We start from the raw sequence: 13,158 nt of genomic DNA, 5'->3' as shown, positions 1-13,158 counted from the left end.
TGAAGGTGGATAAGCCAAGCAGGGAAGCGTCTTGCTCCATTGAACACACCAGGGGCTCTTCGGCCAGACCGTGGACTTGCAGTGCAAATGTTACATGGGTCCAAGATCAATTCCCATCCTCCTGGGTTAGCTGCTGCAGCCCCAGTGAATTAGTTCAGTTACTGCTGAATAACTGCCTGGACCTGCCGCTCGCTCTGCTGCCCCTCTCCATAGTGTATCCATTTCCCATTACAAGCAGTGGAGCAAGAATTGACAGTGTAAACACAAAGTATTAAAACATCTAACCTTTGCTCAGATCACCTTCGTTGGGGTTTTGCTGTGTGTGTTAGCTTTTAAAAAAATAATACACTCAGTCTTCCGAGCGTACAGAACATCTTAAAAGCTTCTACAGCCCATCAATTATTCAGCCCCATTCAGGGAGCTATCATTCCTAATGAATTGAATCTGATGCATTCCATTCCAGTGACTTGCTGAGATTGTGTTATGAGCATGCGATGCTACAGTATCTTCCATCCTCAGGGTTGTCGGGGCTGCTCAGCCTGTCGCCAGCTTGGTGGGTGCAGTAAATCATTTCGACAAACACAGCCACAGCAGGGGAGAGAGAAGGGCAGTTCTTTCTCTCCGTCTCGCGGAGCCGAGTATTTCTGGAATGCCCTTCAGTTCTGCAGTGGGTTTTGTTCTGATGCCCCATCCTTCATATTCTCATTAGGAATTGGGTTAGCAGGAGCATGCATCCATGCTGATTATGAATTCTGCCACTTGATTAGCTAGTACTCTTCTCCAAGGCTTTGCAAAAGGAACATAGAGAAAACTGTGTACTGTAGATGGCACGGATCAGAGAGCTACAGAAAGGCCTTTTCTGTCATCGGGAGCTCTACAGGGTGGGTAACTGCACTGGATGTCTTTGCTAGCAAGAGCTTTTTTATTTTGGAAGCCACCACCCCTGAAAGGGATTAACGCAAGCTCTCAAGAGGACACAGTGCATTCAGCACCACTTGCTAGTGCACTAAAGTTAATGGGCTGCCAAGCATCCTGGCAATTGGTCACGCAGGGCGCAGGGGGATTCCAAGTGAGGATACCTTGGGTGAGTTCCTTGTGGGGTAGGCTCAGGGTAGACAGTTGGGGAGTGTGGCAGTAAGACACCTGTTGTCCGTATGTTTGGGAGCCCTTGATGCTTGTGTGAAATGAGTGGTAGGAAAGCTGGGAAGAGGGAGAAGACATATGCATTTCTTCTTCTTGTCACAAATCCCTTCTGCGCCTTACACTTCATGCCACAGTTTATCTGAGATTTTATTGCTGGTTTGAGCTTTACAAAACTCATTGGGCTCCTGTGAGGAGAGCTGACCCTTGTGCATTGTTAATACAGGTTTACAGTAACAAAGCCAAACTTGGAATGAAACCATCATGTTTTCTGAGAAAACCAGTGAAATCCTGAGCTTGCACCAAACCCTAAATCTCTCCTGCTTCCCTCAGGGATACCAGTCTCAGCAATGTCCTGTACACCTGCATAGTCTAGTGTAGGTGCAAAAGCTCGGGACAAAATGTCCATAAACTGGCATGGTGTTTCGGTGCAAAAGGGGTGGGCTTACAAGGAGCACCTGGAGCCTGCAGTGGAGAATGGTGTGTGTGTGTGTGTGTGTGTGTGTGTGTGTGTGTGTGTGTGTGTGTGTGTCTCTCTCTCTCTCTCTCAGAGAGGCAGCTGCATTGAGGAATGGAGCCTCCCAGCAAAAGAACTCAGTCTGCAAAGGCAGGCAGCAGGAGTCTCCTCACTTGAGATGCTTTGAGAACTAGGTTGGCACTAGGAAAACATTTCCGCAGGGGACAGCCCACCGGCCTCCCCTCTCACTTCTTTGGCTGTGCATGGCAGCGTTACGTTTTTGTTAGCTAGCAGTACAATTTTTCTTTACCAACACAAACCTGCACTTACGGAAAAAGGTCTGTAAGTTCCATAAGCTAGAAAGGTTTTCTCTTTTGTGTGTGTGTGTGTGTAATGGCTGAAGATGCATTCCCCACTTACGCAAAATGTGAGTTATGCAAGGCGCTCCGGAACAGAACGTTTGCATAAGTCGGGGAGCGTCCGTATTTCTGTGTGTGAGAGAGAGAGAGAGAGAGAGAGAGAAAGCCTGTGTGGGTGTGTGCACATAAAGCATAACATAATTCAACTTTTCTCAATCTCTAGAAGGTGCCATTAGAGAATGCTGAAGTTGAGCTGCAGACTCGTATATTCTGGGTTCCCATTGATATGCAAACCCTTTGGAGCCTGGATTTACTGTCTTGATCAGTAGTTGGTGACAGTTGTAGAAAGTTGAGCTGATTTAAATGTTCTCGGTCTGGCTGACAGGGCCATTCTGATTGGAAAGCAGACATGTTTATTTCATCTGCAGCATGGCTGGTTAGAATTTATGCCAGAATTTAGATGTTGTTTGTTTATTTATATATTTATTGGCCATCAGATAAAAGACTCATGGAAAAAAATTGAGAATACGTTGGAAAGCAATCTGAGCTGCTCCAAAGACCAGAGTAAATAAATATAACTGTATATACATATAGACTATGCAATGGCATGGAATGCTGGAAAGCTTTTATTGCCACAAGTGCCGGGTGGCCACGTTAAGTGCCACAAGTGAGTTATGCAGGTCTTCCGAAGCAAGTGATATTATAAGCTTTATAGCACCCCTTGCACCTATGTCATAATCAGATAGCTAAGGGTTAATGTCTCTTACACCTGGAAAGAAGTAACCTGAAACACCTGACCAGAGGACCAATCAGGAAACCAGATTTTTTCAAATCTGGGTGGAGGGAAGTTTGTGTGTGAGTCCTTTCTTCTGGTCTTGTGCCTGTCTCTCTCTCGGCTATGAGAGGATTTCTGTTTCCTGCCTTTCTAATCTCCTGTTTCCCAGTTGTAAGTACAAAAGATCAGATAGTGATTTATATGTTTTTTTTGTATTTACATGTGTGTAGTTGCTGGAATGTTTTAAATTGTATTCTTTTTGAATAAGGCTATTTATTCATATTTCTTTTAAGCAATTGACCCTGTATTTGTCACCTTAATACAGAGAGACCATTTTTATGTATTTTTTTTCTTTTTACATAAAGCTTTCTCTTTAAGACCTGTTGGAGTTTTTCTTTAGTGGGGAACTCCAGGGAATTGAGTCTGTGCTCACCAGGGAATTGGTGAGAGGAAGAAGTCAGGGGGAAATCTGTGTGTGTTAGATTTACTAGCCTGACTTTGCATTCCCTCTGGGTGAAGAGGGAAGTACTTCTGTTTCCAGGACTGGAAATAGAGAGGGTGGACTCCCTCTGTTTAGAGTCATGGAGCTTACTTCTGTGTATCTCTCCAGGAACCCTGGGAGGAAACACCTGGAGGGGGGGAAGGGAAATGGTTTATTTCCCTTTGTTGTGAGACTCAAGGGATTTGGGTCTTGGGGTCCCCAGGGAAGGTTTTTGGGGGGACCAGAGTGCCCCAAAACACTCTAATTTTTTGGGTGGTGGCAGCTTTACCAAGTCCAAACTGGTAACTAAGCTTTGAGGTTTTCATGCTAACCCCCATATTTTGGACGCTAAGGTCCAAATCTGGGACTAGGTTATGACATGGTAGCAGCGTTTGTGGGAAAGATAGAATCCAGAAGCCAGTAGGAATATTATATTTTTCTTTTCTCTGCTAGGGGCTTTTAAGCAGAGACAGTTTGATTTTAAAAGGAACCAGAGAGAATTTTTTTTCTCTGCTCTCTTGCAGTTTCTGGCTTGCATATTAAGCAAGGAACCATTAAGCTGTGACAAAAGGGTCTTTTGTGACACAATAGCACTCCCATTAGGAGTCAAATACCAGCACTATACACATGCAAATAAAGTGGTTTTTCTGGTTTACTTTACATTGAAAAGATTAGCTAGAGGAAGAAAGGGAAAAAGGCACTGTTGCTAGGCAGACCCCAGGAGGGAACAGAGCCTGCAGTTCAGACAATAAACACCAGAGGGCACCCCGACACAAGAATACAGGAACCATGACTTCCAAGGAAAAAAGGGAGGCAGATGAACAAATCAAAGAAGCTGAACACAGGCGACAACTGGAAAAAAGACAAAAAGAGGTGGAGCTGAAAGAAAAGGAAGAAAGCATCAAACTGGCAGCCTACAGAAGACAGACAGAACTCCAGAGGGAGACCCACCGACAGGCCATGGAATTAGAAAAGGCTAAGCAACAGGCTCCAGCCAATCCTAACAACCCTTTGCCAATTATGGTTCCACATCCCAGGAAATTTCCCACCTACAAGGCAGGTGATGACACCGAGGCCTTCTTGGAAAATTTTGAAAGAGCCTGTCTTGGGTACAGCATCCCTGAAGACCAGTACATGGTAGAATTGAGGCCACAGCTCAGTGGACCTTTAGCAGAGGTGGCAGCTGAAATGCCTAAGCAGCACATGAACGACTATAAACTTTTTCAAACCAAGGCCAGATACAGAATGGGGATAACCCCGGATCATGCCCGTCGGCGTTTCAGAACCCAAAAGTGGAAACCAGATGTGTCATTTCCCAAACACGCCTACTACGTTGGGAAAAATTATGAGGCCTGGATATCAGGACACAATGTTAAATCCTTGGAAGAACTGCACCTCCTCATACAAATGAAGCAGTTCTTGGATGGTGTTCCTGAGGACATAACACGGTACATACAAGATGGAAAACCCAAAAATCTCACCGAGTCGGGGGAGATTGGAGCCAGATGGATGGAAGTGGCAGAAAGCAAGAAAGCTACGGTCAAGGGGAACGAATACCCCAGAGGGCACACCGACCATAAATCCTACAACCGAGGGCAGCCAAAAACACCACCTACAACCCAAGTAAAGCCACAGACACACTATTCTTCCACCTCACCAGTCTCCAGTAACTCACCTTGACCCACTGACCCATCAGATGGAAGATGCTTTAAGTGTAATGAACTGGGACATATCAAGGCCAACTGTCCAAAGAACGCCATCCGAGTGCAATTCATTACACCACCATCACCCAAAAGATCCCCAGGCCCAGATGCCTCTCAAATACCCTTGCAGCGAAGGGAAAATTTGAAAGTGGGCGGAAAGAAGGTTACTGCGTGGAGAAACACAGGGGCACAAGTGTCAGCTATCCACCAATCCTTCTTTGACCCCAAATTCATCAACCCAAAGGCCCAAGTTACAATTTACCCCTTCATGTCACAAGCTGTAGACTTGCCTACAGCTGAACTGGCTGTCCAGTACAAAGGCTGGTCAGGAATGTGGACTTTTGCAGTTTATGACAGCTATCCCATCCCCATGCTACTGGGGAAGACTTGGCCAACCAGGTGAAGCGGGCCAAGAGAGTGGGAATGGTTACACGTAGCCAAACCAGGCAAGCTTCCAGACCCATTCCTGTTCCTGAGCCGTCCACAGGCGCCCCGTCTGTGTTACCAGAGACCCAGACAGAGGCAGTGGACCCGGATTCCATGCCAACCACTGAAACAGCCACAGCATCTCCAGTCCCAGGCCTGGAACTGAAACAGCAACCAGCACCAGCAAGTGCAACCACATCTTCAAACTCAACGCCAGAGGGCGCCAGCAAGCCAGAACTGGCAGAAGCAAAAGACAGCCATACCCAAAAGGCTCAGCCAGAGCCTGAAATACCCTCAGGTGCGCCAGCGGAGAGCGGTTCACCAGCAACGGAAACAACCCCATCACCTACATCGCTTCCAGAGGGACCAAGCCCAAGTCCACAGTCTGAGGAAGAACTGGTGACCCCAGCCTCAAGGGAACAGTTCCAGACTGAGCAGGAAGCGGATGACAGCCTTCAGAAAGCTTGGGCGGCGGCACGGAGCACCCCACCGCCTCTCAGCTCTTCTAATCGATCCCGGTTTGTTATGGACCAAGGACTTTTATACAAGGAGATTCTTTCTGGTGGACACCGGGAAGAATGGCAGCCGCAAAAACAGTTGGTGGTTCCAACTAAGTACCGGGGGAAGCTCTTAAGCTTAGCCTGTGATCATCCCAGTGGCCATGCTGGGGTGAACCGAACCAAGGACCGGTTGGGGAAGTCCTTCCACTGGGAGGGGATGGGCAAGGACGTTGCCAAGTATGTCCGGTCTTGTGAGGTATGCCAAAGAGTGGGAAAACCCCAAGACCAGGTCAAGGCCCCTCTCCAGCCACTCCCCATAATTGAGGTCCCATTTCAGCGAGTAGCTGTGGATATTCTGAGTTCTTTCCCAAAAAAGACACCCAGAGGAAAGCAGTATGTACTGACTTTAGTGGACTTTGCTACCCGATGGCCAGAAGCAGTAGCTCTAGGCAACACCAGGGCTAACACTGTGTGCCTGGCCCTAACAGACATTTTTGCCAGGGTAGGTTGGCCCTCCGACATCCTTACTGATTCAGGATCTAATTTCCTGGCAGGGACCATCAAAAACTGTGGGAAACGCATGGGGTGAACCACTTGGTTGCCACCCCGTACCACTATCAAACCAATGGCCTGGTGGAAAGGTTTAATGGAACTTTGGGGGCCATGATACGTAAATTCATCAACGAACACTCCAATAATTGGGACCTAGTGTTGCAGCAGTTGCTGTTTGCCTACAGGGCTGTACCACATCCCAGTTTAGGGTTTTCACCGTTTGAACTTGTGTATGGTCACAAGGTTAAGGGGCCATTACAGTTGGTGAAGCAACAATGGGAGGGGTTTACGCCTTCTCCAGGAACTAACATTCTGGACTTTGTAAGCAACCTACAAAGCACCCTCCGACACTCTTTAGCCCTTGCTAGAGAGAACCTAAAGAATGCTCAGGAAGAGCAAAAGGCCTGGTATGACAAACATACCAGAGAACGTTCCTTCAAGGTAGGAGACCAGGTCATGGTCTTGAAGGCGCAACAGGCCCATAAGATGGAAGCATCATGGGAAGAGCCATTCACAGTCCAAGAGCGCCTGGGAACTGTGAACTACCTCATAGCATTTCCCAATTCCTCACTAAAGCCCAGAGTGTGCCATGTTAATTCTCTCAAGCCTTTCTATTCCAGAGACTTATAGGTTTGTCAGTTTACAGTCCAGGGAGATGATGCTGAGTGGCCTGACGGTGTCTACTACGACGGGAAAAAAGACGGTGGCGTGGAAGAGGTGAACCTCTCAACCACCCTAGAACATCTGCAGCGGCGACAAATCAAGGAGCTGTGCACTAGCTTTGCCCCATTGTTCTCAGCCACCCCAGGATGGACTGAATGGGCATACCACTCCATTGACACAGGTAATGCTCACCCCATTAGAACCCCACCCTACCGGGTGTCTCCTCACGCCCAAGCTGCTATAGAACGGGAGATCCAGAACATGCTACAGATGGGTATAATACCAGTGCATGGGCATCTCCAGTGGTTCTGGTACCCAAACCAGATGGGGAAATACGCTTTTGCATGGACTACCGTAAGCTAAATGCGGTAACTCGTCCAGACAACTATCCAATGCCACGCACCAATGAGCTGTTGGAGAAGTTGGGATGTGCCCAGTTCATCTCTACAATAGACTTAACCAAGGGGTACTGGCAAGTACCGCTAAATGAACTTGCCAAGGAAAGGTCAGCATTCGTCACCCATGCGGGAGTGTATGAATTCAATGTCCTTCCTTTCGGCCTTCGAAATGCACCCGCCACCTTCCAGAGGCTGGTAGATGGTCTACTAGCAGGACTGGGAGAATATGCAGTTGCCTACCTCGATGATGTGGCCATTTTTTCAGACTCCTGGCCCGAACACCTACTACACCTGGAAAAGGTCTTTGAGCGCATCAGGCAGGCCGGACTAACTGTTAAGGCCAAAAAGTGTCAAATAGGCCAAAACAGAGTGACTTACCTGGGGCACCAGGTGGGTCGAGGAACCATAAATGCCCTACAGGCCAAGATGGATGCTATCCAAAAGTGGCCTGTCCCAAGGTCAAAGAAACAGGTCCAATCCTTCTTAGGCTTGGCCGGGTACTACAGGTGATTTGTACCACACTACAGCCAAATCGCTGCCCTACTGACCAACCTGACCAAAAAGACCCAGCCAAATGCAGTTAAGTGGACTGATGAGTGTCAAAAGGCCTTTACCCAACTTAAGGCGACGCTCATGTCTGACCCTGTGCTCAGGGCCCCGGACTTTGACAAGCCATTCCTAGTAACCACAGATCTTTCTGAGCGTGGTATAGGAGCAGTTCTCATGCAGGAAGCAACGGATCACAACTTCCATCCTGTCGTGTTTCTCAGCAAGAAACTGTCTGAGAGGGAAAGTCACTGGTCGGTCAGTGAAAAGGAATGCTATGCCATTGTGTACGCCCTGGAAAAGCTACGCCCATATGTTTGGGGACGGCGGATCCAGCTACAAACTGACCATGCTGCACTAAAGTGGCTTCATACTGCCAAGGGGAACAAGAAGAAACTTCTTCGTTGGAGTTTAGCTCTCCAAGATTTTGATTTTGAAATTCAGCACATCTCAGGAGCTTCTAACAAAGTAGCTGATGCACTCTCCCGTGAGAGTTTCCCAGAATCCAGTAGTTAAAAAGTGTTCTTAAAATGTAGAAGTCTGTTAGTTATATACTTAGTGGTATAGGTAAAAGTGCATGTGTTGTATTAATCTGTTTATTTTAAAGTTCTAGGAGGAAATCGCCGCCAGTGAGCTTCCCCACTGTCTGCAATTTGGGGGGTGTTTCATAAACAAATAGCTAAGGGTTAATGTCTCTTTCACCTGGAAAGAAGTAACCTGAAACACCTGACCAGAGAACCAATCAGGAAACAAGACTTTTTCAAATCTGGGACTAGGTTATGACAACCTGTGCCTAGTGTGTTCGTGCTAGTTTGTTTTTTTTTTTAAATCTTCATCCTGTTTTTATGTCTCCAGCTGCTTTTCGCTCTTTGGGGACCAGTCACTTTTCAGCTGATGCTGTGGGTGTGCTCCGCATAGAGATCTCCCCAGGAGTGGTGTGAATGGGAATTGCTTGGGACAGAAAGGACTTTGAGGTGCTTTCTCTGGCTGCTCCCTGTAGTGGTATGACTAGGGGGCATGCAGTGCAGTGGGGAGCAGTAATGGTTTGGAGATGGCTGCGTTACCAATGTTCCTACAGAGTCACCTTGTCCTGACCTCCAGGCCAGGCTGAGAGTGTGGGACCAGATCTCCTCGCCCTAGGACCCAGTTCTGTCAATGGTGCTGCCTAGACTGGGCTGAAACAAAGGGTGTGTCTACACTGCAGCTGTGAATGAGCCTCCCAGCTCGGGCAGATGAGCTGCACTTGCAGGGCTCCAGTTAGTTAGCTAAAAATAGCCGTGTGGATGTTCTGACTTGGGCTTGGGCAGGAGCTGGGGAGCTGATGCCTAAAGGGTCCAACTCGGCCCAAGCCAGAGCGTTCACACTGCTGTTTTTAGCTTGCTAACTGAAGCCCGGCTAGTGCAAGTCTGTCTGCCTGAGCTGGGAAGTGTGATCCCCACTCTAGTGGAGAGGGAGCCGAAGAGGCACTGAGCCAAAGTCCTGACTACAAATGTAACCGTCTCACCCCACGGCAAGGGCTGAGGAGACGGACCCTGTGCACACAGCCCAGGGTGCGGTGAATGAACCCTTTATTGTGCTAAGTAGGGGCCTACTAGAAAAGCAGACACAAGACAACCTTGGGAAACAATTGCAAAGTGGAAAGCAGTGGGTTCCGTTCGGCAGTGTCCGCCCAAGTGACAATGTCTTGGTGCCCCCCTGAGGTCAGCAGCTTGTGATCCAGGGGAGGTGAGCGTGAGAGAGTCCTTCCACTTGGAGTATTGGAAATCGCCCATTCTCAGTCCTTCCCCATTCTGTATCAGCAGTTACATTCAAATCTGTTTTGGCTGTAGTCTCTTGCAATGCAATGATCACTACACTCTCCATGGAGTGTCGCTTTTTGGCTCCAACAGTTTTACATTCCAGTCCCAAAATCCTGCTCAGATTTCATTTGTGCTATTTAGTTTAGAATCCCGGTCTCTTTCATGGCTCAGCCCTCTTGCTCATCCAAGTTCTTGCAGCTTCTGAGAGACATGGAGCCTGGAACCCCTCCTGTTACAGCTACAGAAGCCATCAGCTGTCATCACTGGGACCTTTTGTCCTTAGTGGTCTCTTTGTCTCCTCTGACAGCCCTGTCAGAGCATTCTCCCCCATGGGATCCTCTCTAACAGCTGTGCTCGCTGTTCCAGGCAGCAGACTAAACGTCTACTCTTCTTTTAACCTAATTGTGTGTGGATTTGGTGCTCATGATTTAAATAGCAATACTCAGAGCCAAGTCTGCACTGGGCATACACCTACACAAGCTTTCTCTGTGAAGGAATCCCTGAACACCAGTGCACCTGCTCCCTAACCCACACTGCCGTGTGACCCACTTCTGGCATTCTCCCAGCCCTGCTGCGTCACTTCAGGCCTGACCTGCACTCCCTGCCCAGTTAATCCCAGTCCGGGGCGCTGGGATGAGACTCCCACATGCACTTAGTCCCCCTGTGAATTACCAGGCTCTGAAATCCAGGTCTGTAGAGTAAAAGGGCTTGTGCATTTGTGATTGCTTTCCTGAGCTGCCGTAGCTGTGTTGTGTTGTGCTCTTGCAGAACACGTGGGAACTCCAGAGAGAGGAGAATTCATAGTTGTCCCAACATCAAGAAGTTTATGTAGAATATAAAAAACCCTATAAGCGCAGGCTGGTGTCAAGGAGAGTTGGAACCTGGGAGGTTCCTCTGCCGAATTCTTGCTGGGCTGTGTTGTTTTGTTGGTGTTTAAAGAGGCCTGTGGGGTGTGCTGGGAGAGAGGGTTGCACGGATACACAAACCCTCCTCCCTTCTGCAATAGACTGCAGAGCATACACAATTAATTATTCATTAATTATGAAAAACAGGCACTGCTGGCTCCATGGCTCCAGCTTCTCTAGTCATTGCTCTGCAGCTGAGCTAATGGAGCAGCCTCGTCCCATTGGAAAGAGGTTCTCCTGCCTTTCTGTGCTTTGAGGGCACCAACAAGGACATCCCTGTGCTTGGACTGAGCCTGGTGCTTTGCACTGTTGGCTCCTTCGCTGCAGTTTGTGTTTCAGGGTAGCAGTTATCTGGTTACCCGCTATTCTCTGCAATTCACTGACTAAAGTATAGGATGGCAGGAGAGGAGCCCTCATGGCATTGCACCATGGCGGTGTGGTGAGGGAGCTGTATCTCAGAACCACGAAGGGAGAGATGCTCTTGTTGTTAGAAAGCGGCTAAACCAGACCCTCCTTGCATTTCCTTTAGCCGCTGGCCTGGGGAATAATGTTAGCTCTGGCATCCTTCCCGCCTACCACGAAAGAGCAGTGTCAGGCCTTGGGAGGGAGCAGGAACCAGGTTTCCTCGGTTCTGTTTCCAGATCAACCACATGCACGTGGCCTTAGACAGGTTACCTCCCAGACCCTCAGTCTTCCCAATCTGTACCATAGCGGCAGTGATATTGTCTTGCATCGTTGGAGGGTGGGAGCCTTCATTAATCCTCAGACAGAAGATGCCAGCAAAAGGCTCTTAGCAGTATTGGCATTCTGCTGTTAACTAAAGATTTGGCTCAAAGAGGGGAGGATAGGCAGTGAGGGAGAGAACAAGGGTTGAAATTCCAGCTCAGCATAACCGAGCAGCAGGATAATGCCAGCGCCTGCTGGACTGACTTGGGGAGGCTGCAATGGACACAGTCAGGCTTGCACACTTGCACCGAATGTGGTAGAATCACCTTTGGACACCAGTGCTTTCAGACCCCCTCCTGTCACACTCATCTGTTCCAACCTCTCCCTCCACTTCGGCCTGCGAGGAGAGGCTGCTGCTGGGAAGGTGACACATGCAGCTGCCTTGCTGGCACGTCCCCAGTCTCTGCTTGAGACCTTCAATTCCCCCATCCACACCCCCTGCAATGCCACTGTCCCAGGAGGCTCCCGCTCACGGTGTGTGAGAAAATAGCCTTTCTCGAGAGACAGCTGAACAGTGGTTTATGCCGTGAATGGATGATTCCCCACCTCTCCTCCGCACCCCCTCTCAGAGCTTGGTCCCTGTCCTCACTGCAGTGATGGGTCCTAGATAGCTAGAGAAGGAACTGAAGGCGCACACATCATGTCATGCCGATCAGTTCCCGGGTAGGGGCTTCAGCTTTAGCTTTCAAAGGGAAGGGCGTCTTATTTCTGCCAAGGAGACAGTTGGCAGCCGACTAATTGAATTATGGAGCCTGCTGAAAGGAGAGCACATCTACCAGGTGCTGGGCCTTGTTAAGCCAATTGTCTACCTCTTGCCTTCCCCTCCCGCTGTTGGCTGGAGATACTGCCATTGTCTCAGGGCTAGGTTACACTAGGAAATTACGTTGGTATAATTACATTGTCGCTCTCTCGGGTGTGAAAAATCCTCGCCTCTGAGCGATGCAGTTAAACCGACCTCTACCCCAGTGTAGACAGCGTTGGGTCAAGAGGAGAATTTTCCCATCGACCTAGCTCCGGCCCCACAGGGAGGTGGATCACCTCTGCCAAGGGGAGAACCCCTCCGTTCGTGTAGGTAGTGCCTTCACTGAGGCACTACAGCAGCCCTGCATTTGAAGTGGAGACAAGCCCTAACGTTCTCATAAAGATAACAGTTGGTCTGGTAGCCTTTGCCTTCAAGAAAAGCATCAAAGTGCTTTTCTAGCAGCAGATAAACGTTGCGGAGGAATTTCAGCCAGCACACGCAGAGGGGTTCAGTGCAGAACTTCCCATGTGGGTGCCTGGTGGGTTTGATCCCTCGGGATTTGTCTTTCTCTAACGTAGGCTGTGGTTCTTTGAGATGGATGAAGTGTCCCTTAGTTCCATACCCATAGACATCTTTTGCCCTCTGCTGAGAGTGCTAACTGTTGGAATAAAAACCTCCTTGTTTCCAGCAAAGCAGGCAATCTTGGCTGATGTAACAGTAGATTTGTGTCGCAGATCTTGCCATGAGACATAACATCACGTATGGCACAGAGCCCCTCAACTTGTGGCCTGGCGGCCCCCTTAAAAACATGGTAAATTGTGTGGCCACGAGGAAGATGCTGGGTTCAGTTCCCCACAGTGTGAGTTGGCACAGCTGCTCCTTGGATGCTGTAGGAGTTGGGTCTACTCCCCACAGGGCTGAATTTGCCCCAGTGACTTTCAGGAAGAATTTTAAAATGATTCTGGGTCCTTCTTCCAAACCAGGCT

The 13,158-nt window shown here is 48.8% G+C and overlaps 1 protein-coding gene across 2 annotated transcripts in view; it reads left to right on the top strand.

The window, feature by feature from the left end:
- The window catches only part of DSCAML1 (DS cell adhesion molecule like 1), a 342,519-nt gene that overhangs the window by 216,978 nt on the left and 112,383 nt on the right, over nt 1-13,158 (top strand). The gene's annotated exons all lie outside the window — the stretch shown is intronic.

Source organism: Gopherus evgoodei, chromosome 19, assembly GCF_007399415.2.
Source record: "Gopherus evgoodei ecotype Sinaloan lineage chromosome 19, rGopEvg1_v1.p, whole genome shotgun sequence".
In the NCBI taxonomy this organism is placed as follows: domain Eukaryota; kingdom Metazoa; phylum Chordata; order Testudines; family Testudinidae; genus Gopherus; species Gopherus evgoodei.
This window is presented reverse-complemented; position numbering and strand designations above follow the sequence as displayed.